The sequence below is a fragment of the Nicotiana tabacum genome, chromosome 11, assembly GCF_000715075.1.
Source record: "Nicotiana tabacum cultivar K326 chromosome 11, ASM71507v2, whole genome shotgun sequence".
In the NCBI taxonomy this organism is placed as follows: domain Eukaryota; kingdom Viridiplantae; phylum Streptophyta; class Magnoliopsida; order Solanales; family Solanaceae; genus Nicotiana; species Nicotiana tabacum.
The window spans coordinates 142,547,966-142,562,853 of NC_134090.1; the positions used below are offsets into that span (position 1 = coordinate 142,547,966).

Sequence of the window (14,888 nt, forward strand, 5' to 3'; positions counted from 1 at the left end):
CAAATCCTCGAAATAATATAGTCTGCCTAGAAATTTTGTATTTGCGAACCAACAACCTCATCTGTGGCTCCGCATCTACAGAGAAAATCCGACATCTGCAGCTTCACTTAAAAGTTTGACCAATTGCATGTGCGGTCCTCCAAGCGCATCTGCGGAAAATCTTTGCATTTGCGGACTCTGCTCCCAGGCTACCTCTTCCGCTTGTGCGCACCAAATTTTGCATATGCGCTATCGCATTGCGCACCTCCCTTCACAGGTGCAATTGCACCAGTCCTGCCAACCATCGGCCAAGCTCAACCATCTTCTAGGTGATCCGAAACCTACCCGAACCCTTCGAGACCCCACCCGAGCATCCAATGAGTCCCAAAACATAACATGGACCTACTCGAGGGATCAAATCACGTAAACAATATCAAAATCACAAATTGCACCTCAATTTAAGCCTAAGGTACTAATAAATTTCTAACTTCAAAAACTCATGCCGAACCATGTCAAATCAACTCGAATTGATCCAAAATTTTACATATAAGTCTCAAATGGGATAACAGACATATTCTAACTCCTAGAACCATAATCTGATCCCGATATTATCAAAGTCAACTTCCGATCAAATCTATGAACTTTCCATACCTTTAACTTTTCAACTTTCGCCAATTCAAGACACAATAAATTAGGAACCTCCAAATCTAAATTCGGACATACGACTAAGTTTAAAATCACCATATGAATCTCTAAACCCATCAAACAGGGTTGTCTACGCAAAAGCCAAACTTCGATCAACCCTCATAACTTAAGTTTTCAACCTTAGCACTAAGTGTCCCAACTCAATCCAAAACTTTTCTGAAACCAAATCAACCACCCCGCAAGTTATATAATCACAGATACATATATGTAAATCATCCATGTAATAGCTTGACTGGTTTTTTTGAGCTTTAGTGTTCCGTTTGATGGTTCGAATCTTTGGGTAGCTTTATTTAAGGTAATATGATTCGCGTGTTTGGTTGGTTTTGATATTCAAGAGGTTCGAGATTTGATTTGGGAGAGAAAATTCACAATTTAGAAGCTTTAAGTTAAAAAGTTGAGCAAAGTTTGACTTTTGTGTAAACGGTCATGGATTCGTATATTGATGGTTTTAATAGGTTGGTATAGTAATTTTAAAATTGGGCATAAGTTTAGATTTCGATTTGGAGGTTCTTAGGTTGAATTGGCCCTTTTTGGCGAAAGATGGCAATTTGAAAGTTTAGAAATTTCTTAAGTTTGACCAAGAGTTGACTTTGTGGTTATCAAGTTCGGATTTTAGTTTTGGCACTTGAAATAGGTCCTTTTTTATTTAGAACTTGTGTGCAAAGTTTGGTGTCATTCCGAGTTGGTTTGGTAGGAATCTGACGTTTGGTTGTGATTTTAGGAATTCTTGAGTTTCATTATAGTTTTGATGCATTTTGGTGTTTGATTCATGGTTTCATATGTTATTTTGATCATACAAGCATGCAAGAGAGTTCAAATGAGGTATATATACTTGTTGGTATGATTGGACAAGCTCCTGATGTCACGATCCAAAATCCAACTAGCCGTGATGACACCTAACCCAACCCGCTAGGTCAGCCAATTAACAACTATCCAATTTAATGCGATTTAATGAGAAACCTGAGCTTACATACAAAGAATTCCCAAGAACTGGTAGTAGCTTCTAATATTTTAGAGTTTACAAAGCTAGTATGAAATAAATACATCATCTGTCCAATTTTCATAAGTCTAAAGCTACCATGAACAAGAGGCAACTTTAATCGGAATGCATGTACGTCTTCTATGCTAGCTCCCGTCCTCCACAACAACGTCATCATCCAAAATCCGCACGCAAGGTGCATAAGTGTAGTATGAATACAACTGACACCATGTACTTAATAAGTAACAAACTTAACCTTAGGTTGAAAGTAGTGACGAGCTGGAACAAAGGTCGGAATCCAATAGCAATAGCCAACAACAGTTCTTAACAACATAATAAAAGTGATAAAAGAAGCAACTCAAAGATATAATTCTCAGCTAGTTCACAGTTCCAGAAATCTGCGGCCGCAAGTTAAAATGTGCGGACTGCAGAATTTCCTTTGCAGCCGCAGATCAGCCCATTCTCTGTCATCAGAGAGTCACTGTTTTTAAGACTCAGAAGTATGGCCGCAAGTCAAAATGTACAGACCATACTGTCATTCTGCGGCCGCACAATGGAAATGCGTGGACTGCGAGTCCCCATATGTGGCCGCAGGTTAAATTGTGCGGACTGTAGATATATTTCCCTGCAGGCATGACTAAACTGTACAACCCCACTGTGTTTTATGGCTTCTCATTTACTTATATGTCTCCTGCATGTGTTTGAACATCGAATTGCAACTAACAATCTCCTCTATTTGATACAGACAATGGTTCGATCAAGAGGATGAGGCAACACGTCAAAAGGGAGAGGTGAATCTTCTAAGGGTCAAGGCAAAATTGCCTTGCCCCTTGGCTAGCTAAAGATGATATGAAAGAAAGCAACAGCCGACAGAGTGAGAGGCGCAGACCTATCCGAGTCTAGCTCATATGTCCCGTTTAGGGAAGTGTTAGAGGGCAACTCTGCCTCTGTTTAGGAGGAGTAACCGGCCACACAGTCAAGGCCGCAGGGCAGATACTAGTTGTAGACATGTGATTTTTGACCTCCCCAAGATTTTTTATATTTTAGCATGTAAATATTTAATGTAGGCCTAATATAGATATTTCAACTATTTTTGACTTCTTTACTTTATTTTCGTCATAAAAATAGAAAATTACAAAAAAATATTTTTAGCTTATGTATCTTTCCTAAATTTAAATAAAAATATACAAAAATCGTACCTTATTTTATTTTTACATAATCTTGAAAATGCAAAAAATATGTTGCATTTGCATTTAGGATTTAATTTTGTATTTTTAAATTAGTTAGTAATTTATCTGCTTTACAAAAAATGGAAAAATCACAAAAAAATAGTTTGTATTATTCAATTTTTAGATTTGAATTTTGTTGGTTTTCCTTTAATTTGGTATTTAATTAGTTGTAATAATTATTAGGGTTAATTTATTTAATTTTCTAGGATAATTTGTGGTTAGGAATTAATTTAGGCTTTATTTTAAAATAAAATAAAAAAAAAATAAAAAAGGAGGTTTGCACCTACTTAAGAAGCTTATAATAAGTGGTAGGGTTAGAAATACACTAAATGTTTAAGTGGAAATAATTAAAAATAAAAAAGGTGATTTGTAATGAAAAATGCACTAACTTGCTGCATATTTAGAGATTGAAGAGCTGAAAAACAAAGGAGGAGGAAAAAGCTGAAGGTTGCGCAGCTTTGACAGAAAACGACCCCACCCACCCCGATTCCATCGTCTCCGACGACCCCTGCGCGTAGAAACGACCCCTAGGATCATCTTCTTCAAGCAGTCATTTCCATGGTTGATTCCTAACCATGAAACGACCCCTAGGATCATCTTCTTCAAGAAGCCATTTCCATGGTTGATTCCTAACCAAGCCAACGATCTCTTTCTCCTTCAGCACAACCAGCAACAACTCCCCAAAATCCAGCTCGAAAACCACCCCTTTCTCATCCCAAAACAGTTCTAGAAACTCAGCAAATCATCCCCGAAAATCATCCATAAACCAGCTAAAATGCAACAACAACATCTGCGAGAAACCAGCTGAAAGTTCAATGAAACGCGAGCTGAAAACCTAGTCCGAAAATCTCAGAAAAGATGTCCCAGAATCAGCACCAAAGATCCAAAAAAACACCGTAAAAACCAGCACCAAACCACTCCGAAATAGCAGCTCTTTCTACCCCGAAGTTCGAGTTCTTTTTCCGGCATGTTCGAAGTCATTCGAGGCTCTCGCTCACAGCTCCGATCCGTCGATCTTGACATTGAAGTTTGGTTTCAAGTGTCTGTTGTTTGTTTGACTTGGGGAAATGCCGATGTAATATTTAAAGCAAAAATTCGACAATATAAAAGGTCCATTCTCTCACTCATCTCTTTTATTAGTTGTGTTTGATTAATTATGATTTTAAGATTGATTTTAGCTCTTTCTGTTATGTTACTTTTATGATTTGTTTAGGTACATGATACAACACAGTGTGTATATATGCCTACGTGATCATGATTTTGTTCGAGTGATCATGATTTTTTTATTTAAAAAGTTCTCACTATTAGATCCCAAGTTGCTAAGTAGGAATTGGAATTGGTTGCTTGTTTGGAAATTTATTCCCACCGTTGAATCTGTGAAAGCACTTGACATATGATTCAACACTTGGTTCATTTAATTAATATTGGTAAGCTACCTCAGTAACATAAAAGAGCTTTTGCTTTTGAATTTGGATGCTTGGCATATTTCTATGGTAAAAATGGGTTTCATAATAGAATTTGCATATTTAAATGTAGTGTCCATAAGGATGTGGATTTGAGATTTTTTAAGTGGTGTTTGAATAAAATTGTAAAGTTATAGCACATGGATATAAAATCACATGGTGTGGTCTTAATTGCGGTAGAGAGGAGTGTGTAGATTGGGATTAAAGAACAACTTTTACCGTATTTTAGTTTACTTCTCTTGGCTAGTCGCCCGCATTTTCGCTATTTCTTTATCCGAATTATCTGCCATGCTTTGTTTCGTTTGATATGTGCTTTTAAATAAAATGTGGGGTCATGGGGATTGGGGGCATAACCAGCCCATTTGATGATTAATTTATTTCTATGTTTAGTAATTGGGCTCGGCCAAAAACATGAAATGAAAAATTAAAAGAAGATGAGCATGAAACGAGTTTTATTTACTTTAGTTAATTTTATTTTTATTTTCTTAATTATCGTGACTATGATTACGGCTCCCATGACATAGTTATGATACATAATTCCCAAAATCGGGGGGTACATTTCATGTAACCCGATCCTAACAACTTCGAATATTTTAAATTTACAAAAAAAAATTGAGGCGTGCCGTGCCAAATAAAATCTCAAAACTCATGGCCCTCATTTAATCAATTTTAATCCTTAGCAATCGAGGCGTGCCATTTAGTTGAATTTTTCATGGTCCTCGCAAACTTGAAAGTGCGTAGTTGCTTTAGGCGCGTAATTTAAATTAACTTCCTTAAATTCGGGTGTGCATTTCATGTAACCCAAATCCAAATCTCAACAACGTTAAATAAAAATGTGTTGCGAACCGCGTATGCATTTATGTAGCGTGGCTTACGATGTATTTTAAATAACTTTAAATTTTTCTTGAAATATTAAAAACGGCTAAAACAATAGCACCTTTTGCTTTTGCTTTTGCTTTTGACTATTATACTCCATGTTTGTGGTCCTATACACATAATGCTTTCATTTTATCTTCTTATATTTGTAATATGATTTGCTGATCAGTACAAAGTATTTTTTATTTATTTTTATTCATTGATTGCTCCTACTTTTGAAAGTGGGTCTCTGCTTTTAGTTTTGATTTTTTTTAGAATAAAAAAGAAGAAAGCAAATTTACAGTACTAACTGTAAGCACGTGATTTTTGCTTCACGGACAATTGCTCCAAAAGAAAATAAAAATAGCGGCAAAGGGCTTCGCTGTACAATTTTTCGGTCTTTCCGTGACATGTTTTGTTAATCGTTTGTGAGTCTGTCCATTTTTGCATTTAATCATTAACAAACAAAAATACAAAATATGCATGTTAGGATGATTAAACCATAATTCGGTCAGTAAAAGAAAATTCAAAATATATATATATATGTGTGCATCGCTCGTTCTAGGCTTTTAGTTAACTTACTTAAATAATTTTTGTGATAATTGTGTTAAAATGTTGCATTGTTGTTTAGTTTTAATTTCGTTATTTTGTTATTTATTATTTTTTATTTTGTTTTAAAAGAAAAAATGAAATTAGAAAAACAAAAGAGAAGGAAATCGGTTTGGGCCAAAAATTAAACAAAATAACTGGCCCAACCAGCACGCAGGCCCAGTCCAAATCCGGTTGCCCAGACACCTCCTGAAACGACACCGTTTCAGGCCAATCCATCTCAGCCGTTCCAATCAATCCAATCCAACGGTCCAGGATCATTTTCAGCAACCCGTGTTCAAACCCGACCCAATAACCAATCCGATCCAATCCCCCACTTAAACCAAACGACCTCGTTTAATTACCAAACGACCCCGTCCCATTTCTCAACATCAGATCTAAGCCGTTGAGATCATCTGATCTAACGGCTCAGATCCGATCAACCTCACCATATATAAACCTTCCCTTACACCCCACGCCCCCTATCCGAACCCCACCCCTCACTCGTCTCCTTCCCTGAACCCTGAAACCCCCAAACCCTAGCAGCCGCCCTAGTCTCCTTCGCCATTAAAGCCGGCGGCACGAACGCCGGTGACCACCCCCTGAACACCCTAAGACCCCCTCACTCCCCTGAACACGAATCCACTAACCACGAACCTCGAATCATCTCCTATCGTCTCGAATCTGGATTTGAAGATTCGAGACAAAACTCGATCTACACCAAACCACCCCATCTTCATACCAGACACCCCCCTGACCTTCCTAGTGACCAAACCAAACTTGGTTTGGTCCGAATCTACCCACAACTCCTAAAAATCCAGATCTGGAAATCCAGAACTGGAAACACATGCACCTGGGGAACCCGGCCAGTTTTGACATAGGTTTGAGGTCTAATAGACCTTAGTCAAGGTGTTCTCATGTGAGAACACCCTGACTAAAGTTTGTTCGGCCTCAAAAGTTCGAAGTCGAGTTTGATTTGGGTCTGTTTGGTTTAAACGTTTTGGTAAGTTTTCCGTTCTTTTGTTTTATTTCCAAATAAGTTGTCAGCATATCTCTTTGTGTTTGTTTGTTATTTTGTTATTTTTCATCCAGATTTCTTTCATCTCTGTTAAAGACCTTTTATTTGGTCGTTTGTCTTCTATTTGTATTCTGAATGTACTCTGTGATGAACCTGTTCGATTAGATTGGTCGTCAAATGAATAAACTTATATAGGTCCCCAGTTATTGAACATAGAATTGTCTGATGCCCTTTAGGTCCCTAAACGTATTGTTTATGTGAGCGATCGATTATTACCTGCTATAATTAGTATAGTCGACTCGATAAATGTCGTCGATTAGTTTTCTATAACTAATGAATCGAAGGAGTTAGGATTGTCACATAACTAATTAAACTCGGACACTGGCTGGATGACCTAGTAATGTTTGAAATGGTCTGTTGGCATTATAAAAATGACTAAAAGGGTTCAGTCTAGGCAGTCCTGAGCTCGAGCTTTCATCAGTGCAAAAAATGCCCTAATGCTGCAATAGGCAGTGGGAGTAATAATCAAGGTTGACAGGGGTAATCTGGGGTGCTAAAAAGAACAGAAGTAATTAGTTTAAGTGAGCTGACAAGTAGGGTACTAACTTAGGATTAAACTAATACCAATGGGGAACAAGACACAAGGGTATGGGGGCTCAAAATGAATAAACAAATGAGCCCATAATTCTGGATTAAACAAAAACCAGGCGTGGGGAATAAAGGTAGCTGACACCAAGCATGCTTAGGATGGGCTTAAAGGGTATGGGCATTCTGCCAATTGGCAGGCAGGGCAGCTCAGCTGTAATGGTGCATTTGGCCTATAAATAGGCCATTGGACAACTAAAACAGGGGCTGAAGTTTATGGGTCTGAGGCTGGACTTTTAGCTTTCAGAGAGAAAAAAAAGGGCTGTAAAATTTTTAGTCCAAAGAGAGGTCTAGTGAGTTCAAAGAAAACTGAAAAAACACAAGTTAGCTTCCAATAAACACTGCAACCAAACACTGCCTGAAAAGTTGTATAAGAGTGCATATTGGTCAAGCTGTCTTGGCCAAGTTCTTGGTTTGCATTGGTTGAGCTGTTTCTGGTTATTCAATTGGTAGTGTTGCTGCATTGAATACTCTGTTGTTGCTGTTTGTTTCATCCTTCTTTTCTGGGTTCATTGGTTTGGTACTCGACTATTTGTTGGTCCTCTTTGTTCTGGGAAATATTGTTGGTCGTCTGAGGTTTGTGGAAAACATTTGGTTTGGTTTGTTGCTGTGCTGTTGCTGTGTATCTGCTGCTGCTGTGTTTGTGGCATACTGCCCAACTGATCATTCTTTTCTTCTTTTCGTTCTCTATACCAGGTACATGACTAATACTCTGTCAAATGTAATTGGAAAGTTGAGCATGAATACAAAAGAAAAGACCTGAAGAGTGACTTTTATGCATAAATTGTTACATTAGACATCATGTATTGTATAATGATTGTCATTTTTGTTTGGACAATAGAAACAGCCTACATACTAAGTATATCAATGTAGGTTAACGAATGCTAGCTTTGTATGTATACTGCTAAGTGAGAATACGCCCAGTGTAATAAGTTGTATTTCAAACTTAGTCTGATGGTATAGTATATTCTCTAATGTAGGCCAAATAGGAAAGCTATCCATTTTAGTTAAAGTTCTTTCTCCTTCTGCCATATTGTCCCATAAACTGATAAACTCATTTCACAAAATAAAGAATCAGTTCAGGGCCTCGACCGCATGAAGGTCGAGCCCAAATCGAAGCAAACTAAGTAGGCCCGCGTAGAACAGGCGAAGGCCCAGGTCTGGTCCATCGCGCATGGGCTGGATTTGGGCCCAGAATTGTTTGTTCGGCTGATTGCATATACAGCCCCATTTCTGAAATTTTTTTTTTTTAGCTTTTCTGAATGTCATTACAAATAGCTTGCAAGCATTTAATTAATTAGGACTATATACTGTTTTCAATTGATAAGGACAAACGCGATAAGAAACGTAGTTGCTATAGGATAACCTTTTAAAATAAGAACGAGATGAGCCTCGACGAAAATAAACAAAACACGCAGATGCGGGGCCCTTGTTAAATGTATATTATTGAAGCATTTAGTTTCCGGGACGGGTTGTTTAGCAAATCTCACAACCCTCCTAAAATAACAATACGTTAGTCTCTTTAGGATGCGCTTTAATAAGCCTTGCCTTCTTAAAAACTCGGGTGCACATTTATGTGACCCAAATCCAAATCTCGACGGATTCGAAATGTATTTCTAATCACGGGTACATTGATTGTGACGTGATCCGAGAGGCATATCCATGACGTCGCTAATTCCTTTTAAAAGTAGAACGAGACGAGCCTCGTCAAAAAATGAAAAATGTACATAGCCACGGGGCCCTCCAACTGTATATATATTAAAACACTTAGAATTCGGGATAGGTCATTTAGCGAATGTTACGGCCCTCCCCAAAACAACCATACGTTAGTTGCTTTAGGCGCGTCTTAAATAATTTATTTTTCTTAATTCGGGTGCACATTTATGTGACCCAAATCCAAATCTCAGCCGAGTCGAGATATATCAATAACCACGGGTGCATTGATGTAGCGTGGTTCGAGATATGTTTTCACGACGTTGCAAGTCCTATAAAAATAACGGTGAACGATAAAAGCGGATAAAAGATAAAATTGGCACATAGGTTCATAATTGTATTAAAAATCAGATAAATAAGCCGAATATAACAGTTGAGCGACCGTGCTAGAACCACGGAACTCGGGAATGCCTAACACCTTCTCCCGGGTTAACAGAATTCCTTATCCGGATTTCTGGTACGCAGACTGTAATATAGAGTCATTATTTTCCTCGATTCGGGATTAAAATTGGTGACTTGGGACACCCTAAATCTCCCAAGTGGCGACTCTGAAATAAATAAACTAATCCCGTTCCGATTGTCCTTTAATTGGAAAAACTCCCTTGCGCCCTCTCGGGTGCGGAAAAAGGAGGTGTGACAGCTCTGGCGACTCTGCTGGGGACATAAAACCCAGAACCAATGGTTCAGGGTTAAGAAGTCGAGCTTAGAATAATTGTTATTATTTGGCTTTATTTATTATCTGATTATTACATGTTTTTGAGACTAATGTGCTAAATGTTGCTGTTACCGCTTTGATATTATTTGAACTGTATATAAACTGTGCCGAAACCTTTCTCTTCTCACCTCCGGGGATGTGCTCACTGGTTGAGACTCCTTATTCTGTTAGTGTCATACCCTAAATAAAAGAGGTTCGGAAAGTTTCTAAGCCGGCTGGCCTTTTGGTTCCCGGAAAGGAGCTCCTTCCTCAACTCGAGTTGTCCGCTCGGGTACACTGTCTAGAACACCGACCCAGGTTTTGAACATAGAATAACGTGACTTCATGCCGGATCCCTAGTAGGAACGCTTATTTGCATCACGTTGCATATGACTTAGGGGACTCAACACAGGGGTTGGGTCCGTCTAGGACTAGCAACCTGATATGAAAAGACCATTCTGGTGCATCCCACTGTTTTCCGTGCATTTATTTGTCTCATGCCCGCATGCTGACCGGTGTTTGAATATTTGGAATATTGTGAAAAAAAAGGGAAATAACGGTTAGGAATTGATTGTTTATTGTTGAAAAAAAAAAACAAATACTGTCAAAACTCTGCCAAAATTTTGAAAAGTCGTTGTTCTGCCTTTCATAATAAAAAATATATCAATAGAAATATAGAGTTGTCTTGTCATAAAAATAAAAAAAATCTTATTTTAAAATTTTTTTTATATAATAAAAAAAAGTCTTGTGTGGTCTTTACTTTTATTATTTGTTACAAATATATGTATATATATATATATATATATGAAAAATTCAAAAGTTTTGCTTTATTTCAAAATGTATATATCTTTATTTATGGCAAAAGTATTTATCTTGTTAAAGGTCTAGAAAAGTCCTTTCAGGCTCCCAGTTTTTCGAAAAAAAAAAAAAAAAAATCCAAAATATTTTCCGTTATTGACTTCTTTAGAAAGTTTTATATATATATATATGAAAATTCAAAATTCACAAAAAATCGCATATATTTTTGTTTTTAGCAGGATAAGTGTCGTTTGTTAAAATCTTGTTAATAAATGTGCAGAATGAGCACGATTCCGAATGAACCCTTTTCAATCATGAATAAAATTCCCCTCCAATTGCGGCTCTGGTGGAATGATTTGGGCAAAGAGGGGCATGACGAAATCAAGAAGTATCTGAAAGGCCTCACGAGTTTGTTGGATATCAGGCCACGAGGAGATATCATAAGGGCACTAGTCCCCCACTGGGATCCTGCGCACAATGTCTTCCGCTTCTCAGATTTCGAACTTACCCCAACTTTAGAAGAAATAGCAGGGTATATCGGCAGCACTGAGACTCCTTTGAGGCACAAATATCTGATTGCTCCAAGAGCTGTAGCAGTACACCGGTTCCTGGACTCCTTAAAGATAGTCAGAACAGTTCATAACCCTGACTTGGCAAAAGGTTTTTGCAGCACGAGTTTCATATATCAAAGATATGGTCACATAGGAGGATTCGACAAGCCAGAAAACCAGTTGTGCAGCAAAGGTAATCGCCAGAAGTGGGAAGAACATAGACGAATTGCTTTCATGATAACTTTCTTAGGACTACTAATATTCCCAAGAAAAGATGGGAATATTGACATAAAGATAGCAGGGGTCGTCAGTACGTTGCTCACACAGAGTGATAGTACGTTGGCGCCCATGATAGTATCTGATATATTCCGGGCACTCACTTCTTGCAAAGCCGGAGGAAGCTTTTTCGAGGGTTGCAATTTGTTGTTGCAAATGTGGATGATCGAACACCTATGTCACCGAGCCCAGTTTCTGAGCCATGGATCCGCTGGAAAGACCTGCATAGAGGAGTTCTATACCAGAGTTGATGAAACCTACCTACCAGAAGGAGTTGTAGCATGGACCTCATATTTCCAAACCCTCAACGCCAGTCAAATACAGTGGGCGCTAGGATGGTTACCGATCGACGAAGTCATATACATGCCAGCAGCCAGGCCCCATTTTCTTTTAATGGGACTTAAGAGCATTCAACCATACGCGCCGCATCGGGTTTTAAGGCAACTTGGGAGGTATCAGATAGTGCCGAAAGACGAGGATCTGAGCATCCAGGTAATCAAGATCAGTCCCGACGGCCAGTTTCCTGAAGCAAGGGTTCGTCAAATTTGGAGCCAATGTCAATACTTAGAAGCAAATACTTGTGTAATGAATCGGGCAAAAGGGGAAGTTTCGCCCGGGTATCAAGCCTGGTACAAAAGGGAGACATCACCTGGAAGACCGACCAAAAGACCTCACCTGCAAGAATTTGCCAAATCTTCACAAGAACAGTGGGACTGGTTGGCCAAAGAGCAAGAATATCTTGTCAAAGCAGGCAAACTGAAGCAACAAATCCAGGATATGAAGTTTGAGTGCCAATTACAGTCTGCTGCCCACAAGGGAGAAAAGAACCAGTTAATCAGAGAAAGCGAGATCCTCAAAGCTCAGATCCGGAGAATGAAAAAAGAGGCTAATAGCCAGCTAAGAAGCCAGGCAGATAAAAGATTGATAGCAGGGTTAAAAGATCAGGTTGCGGAATGCCAGGAAGATTTGGAAAAAGCCAGGGCCAGCACAGCAAAATTGCGAACCAAGTGGGCAAAGGGTGCGATGGCTCGGAGGCAGCACCTGCAACAAGTCATAAGGGAGTATGAACTGAGCATCGGGACATTAAGGGAAACGAATGCCTCTCTTCGAGAAAGGATCCTCAAGCAAACACGAAATGCCCAAGACGACAGAAGGCATTATTACGATGCAATGACCAGAATGGAAAGGCAAATGGAGATGTTCCAGGATCAGCTTGCCAACAATGCGCAAACACTGGGATTGAAGAACCAACAGATAAGGCATTTGTTCGCAGAAAGGGACAACATCCGGGGAAGGATTGATGAAATAGGGCATTACATCTACATGAAATGCTTGGCATATGAGCGAACACCTCGGAAGACCCTCCTTGTTTCCATCATGGGTTGCGTCCGCCGGATTATGAACGAATTGAAGAGCTTGCAAAGAGACCTTACACCTAGAGCCGCAAAAAGGCCGGATGATGCCTCACGGCCCCTTAAATTGGAGAATTAGTTTTGGTCAAGTCCTGTTTATTTGGCTTGGGTTGTTTTTCCATATGTTGTTTTCTTTTTCGTTAAACCGAGTTTGAAACCGTCGAGTTTGTACTATTGCTATTCCTTGCTTGATGTAATTTGTAATAGCAAAATTTTGAGAATGAATTCAATGATTTCACAAAAATTGTGTGTTTTTACTTTAAGGCAGAACTACGCCTGGTCTGATTCACGCGGGGACGTGATACGTAGGCAATCCCCATAAGATTCGACCGCTTTTAATAAATAAAGAAAAGAAAATGTAAATAAAATAAGACGCGGGGTTTCGCAGAATACTCTAAAAGAGACGAATGAACAAACCGGGATGACGCATGTGGTTTGAAGCAAAGCATGTAGAAACGGTTAACTGCCTAGGTGCATTGCATCCTCTATGTGTTATGATCAAATCTGTTAAGCTCTAACACTAACAAAGTTTGTTGTTGTCTGATAACCAGACAGTTAGTTGTTAAAGAATTTTGGCAACACATTCATACCAAACCAGATCCAAAGGACCGGTAGCAACAAGCATGACTACTTCAGAGAATAGTAATGAGGAAGAAAGGCCGATGAGCCAGTTGCTAAAAGAGGCGATGGAAAAGATTGAAAGGATGGGACTAGAGATGCATGCAATGCAGCTAGCCCTGGCCAAAACACAAAAAAGAGCCCTGAGACACTGGGACACATGCCGGAATACCCTCACTCTGGCCCCTCCACAAGCCGCCCAAATCCCCTCTATCATCAAGAAAGAAGCCCTCATGATTCCCAAGCTCCACCACCCCATCAACCTCTCCCAACACCCAATATTCCCATTTTTGTGGGACCTGCATCAGCCCCTTTGCAGCGAACGACCAGTGAGCCATTGTTTCAGGCTCACGATACACAATACTACCCCCCTGAACCTACATTCCATGCACCCGAACCACAGGCTTACAATCCCCATTTGGAAGTCCCGGCAGAGGTTGAGAAGCCGGTTAAGGCCCCTGAACAGGATGAAGTGTTGAGAAAGTTCAAAAGCCTGGAGCAATCCTTCAGGAACTTACACGGGCTGGGCAATCAAGTCAGCATGGCATACAAAGATCTGTGCCCTTTCCCAGATGTCCAACTCCCGGCAGGGTTCAAGATGCCCAAGTTTGATTTATATGAAGGGCACGGTGATCCCATGGCACATTTGCGGGGATTCTGTAGCAAAATGAGAGGGGCAGGAGGCAAGGATGAGCTTTTGATAGCTTATTTCGGCCAAAGTCTGAGCGGATCTGCACTGGAATGGTATACCAGGCAGGATTTCAGCAGGTGGTACACGTGGGATGATCTGGCACAGGCTTTTGCAGGTCATTTCCAGTACAATCTAGAGATAGTCCCTGACCGTCTCACGTTATTGAGAACTGGGAAGAAACCCGGGGAAAGTTTTCGCGAGTTCGGATTCCGCTGGAGAGAACAAGCAGCTAGAGTCGATCCTCCCATGAGAGAGGGAGAAATGGTAGACTACTTTTTGCAGACATTGGATCCAACCTACTTTGGTCACTTGGTGACAACGGTTGGAAAATCTTTCAACGAGGTGGTCAAAATAGGGGTCATGATAGAAGAAGGTTTGAGGTCGGACAAGATCTTAAACTATTCGGCACTTAAGGCCACAACCCAGGCTATTCAAAGCGGCACGGGAGGTGCGCTAAGGAGAAAGAAAGAAGAGGTTGCCACGATCGAGGCAGGCAGTTGGCCCAGGGCTGGCAGGCCACACTACAACCAACCCAGGCCTCACAGGCCAAACTATCCATACAACCCACCACAAAATTTCTATCCACCTCGAGAACCGCATTGTTCCGTACACCAAGCCCAGATATACACTCAGCCCCCGGTTCGCCCACAATGGCGCGCACCGGCTCCCCAGAA

General features: G+C 39.9%; 1 long non-coding RNA gene across 1 annotated transcript; it reads left to right on the forward strand.

The window, feature by feature from the left end:
- The first annotated feature begins 3,318 nt into the window (after positions 1-3,318).
- LOC142166385 (uncharacterized) lies at positions 3,319-8,447 on the forward strand. Its single transcript, XR_012696794.1, has 2 exons — positions 3,319-4,002; positions 8,158-8,447. It is a non-coding gene; the product is annotated as an uncharacterized LOC142166385 (long non-coding RNA).
- Positions 8,448-14,888: the final 6,441 nt, after the last annotated feature.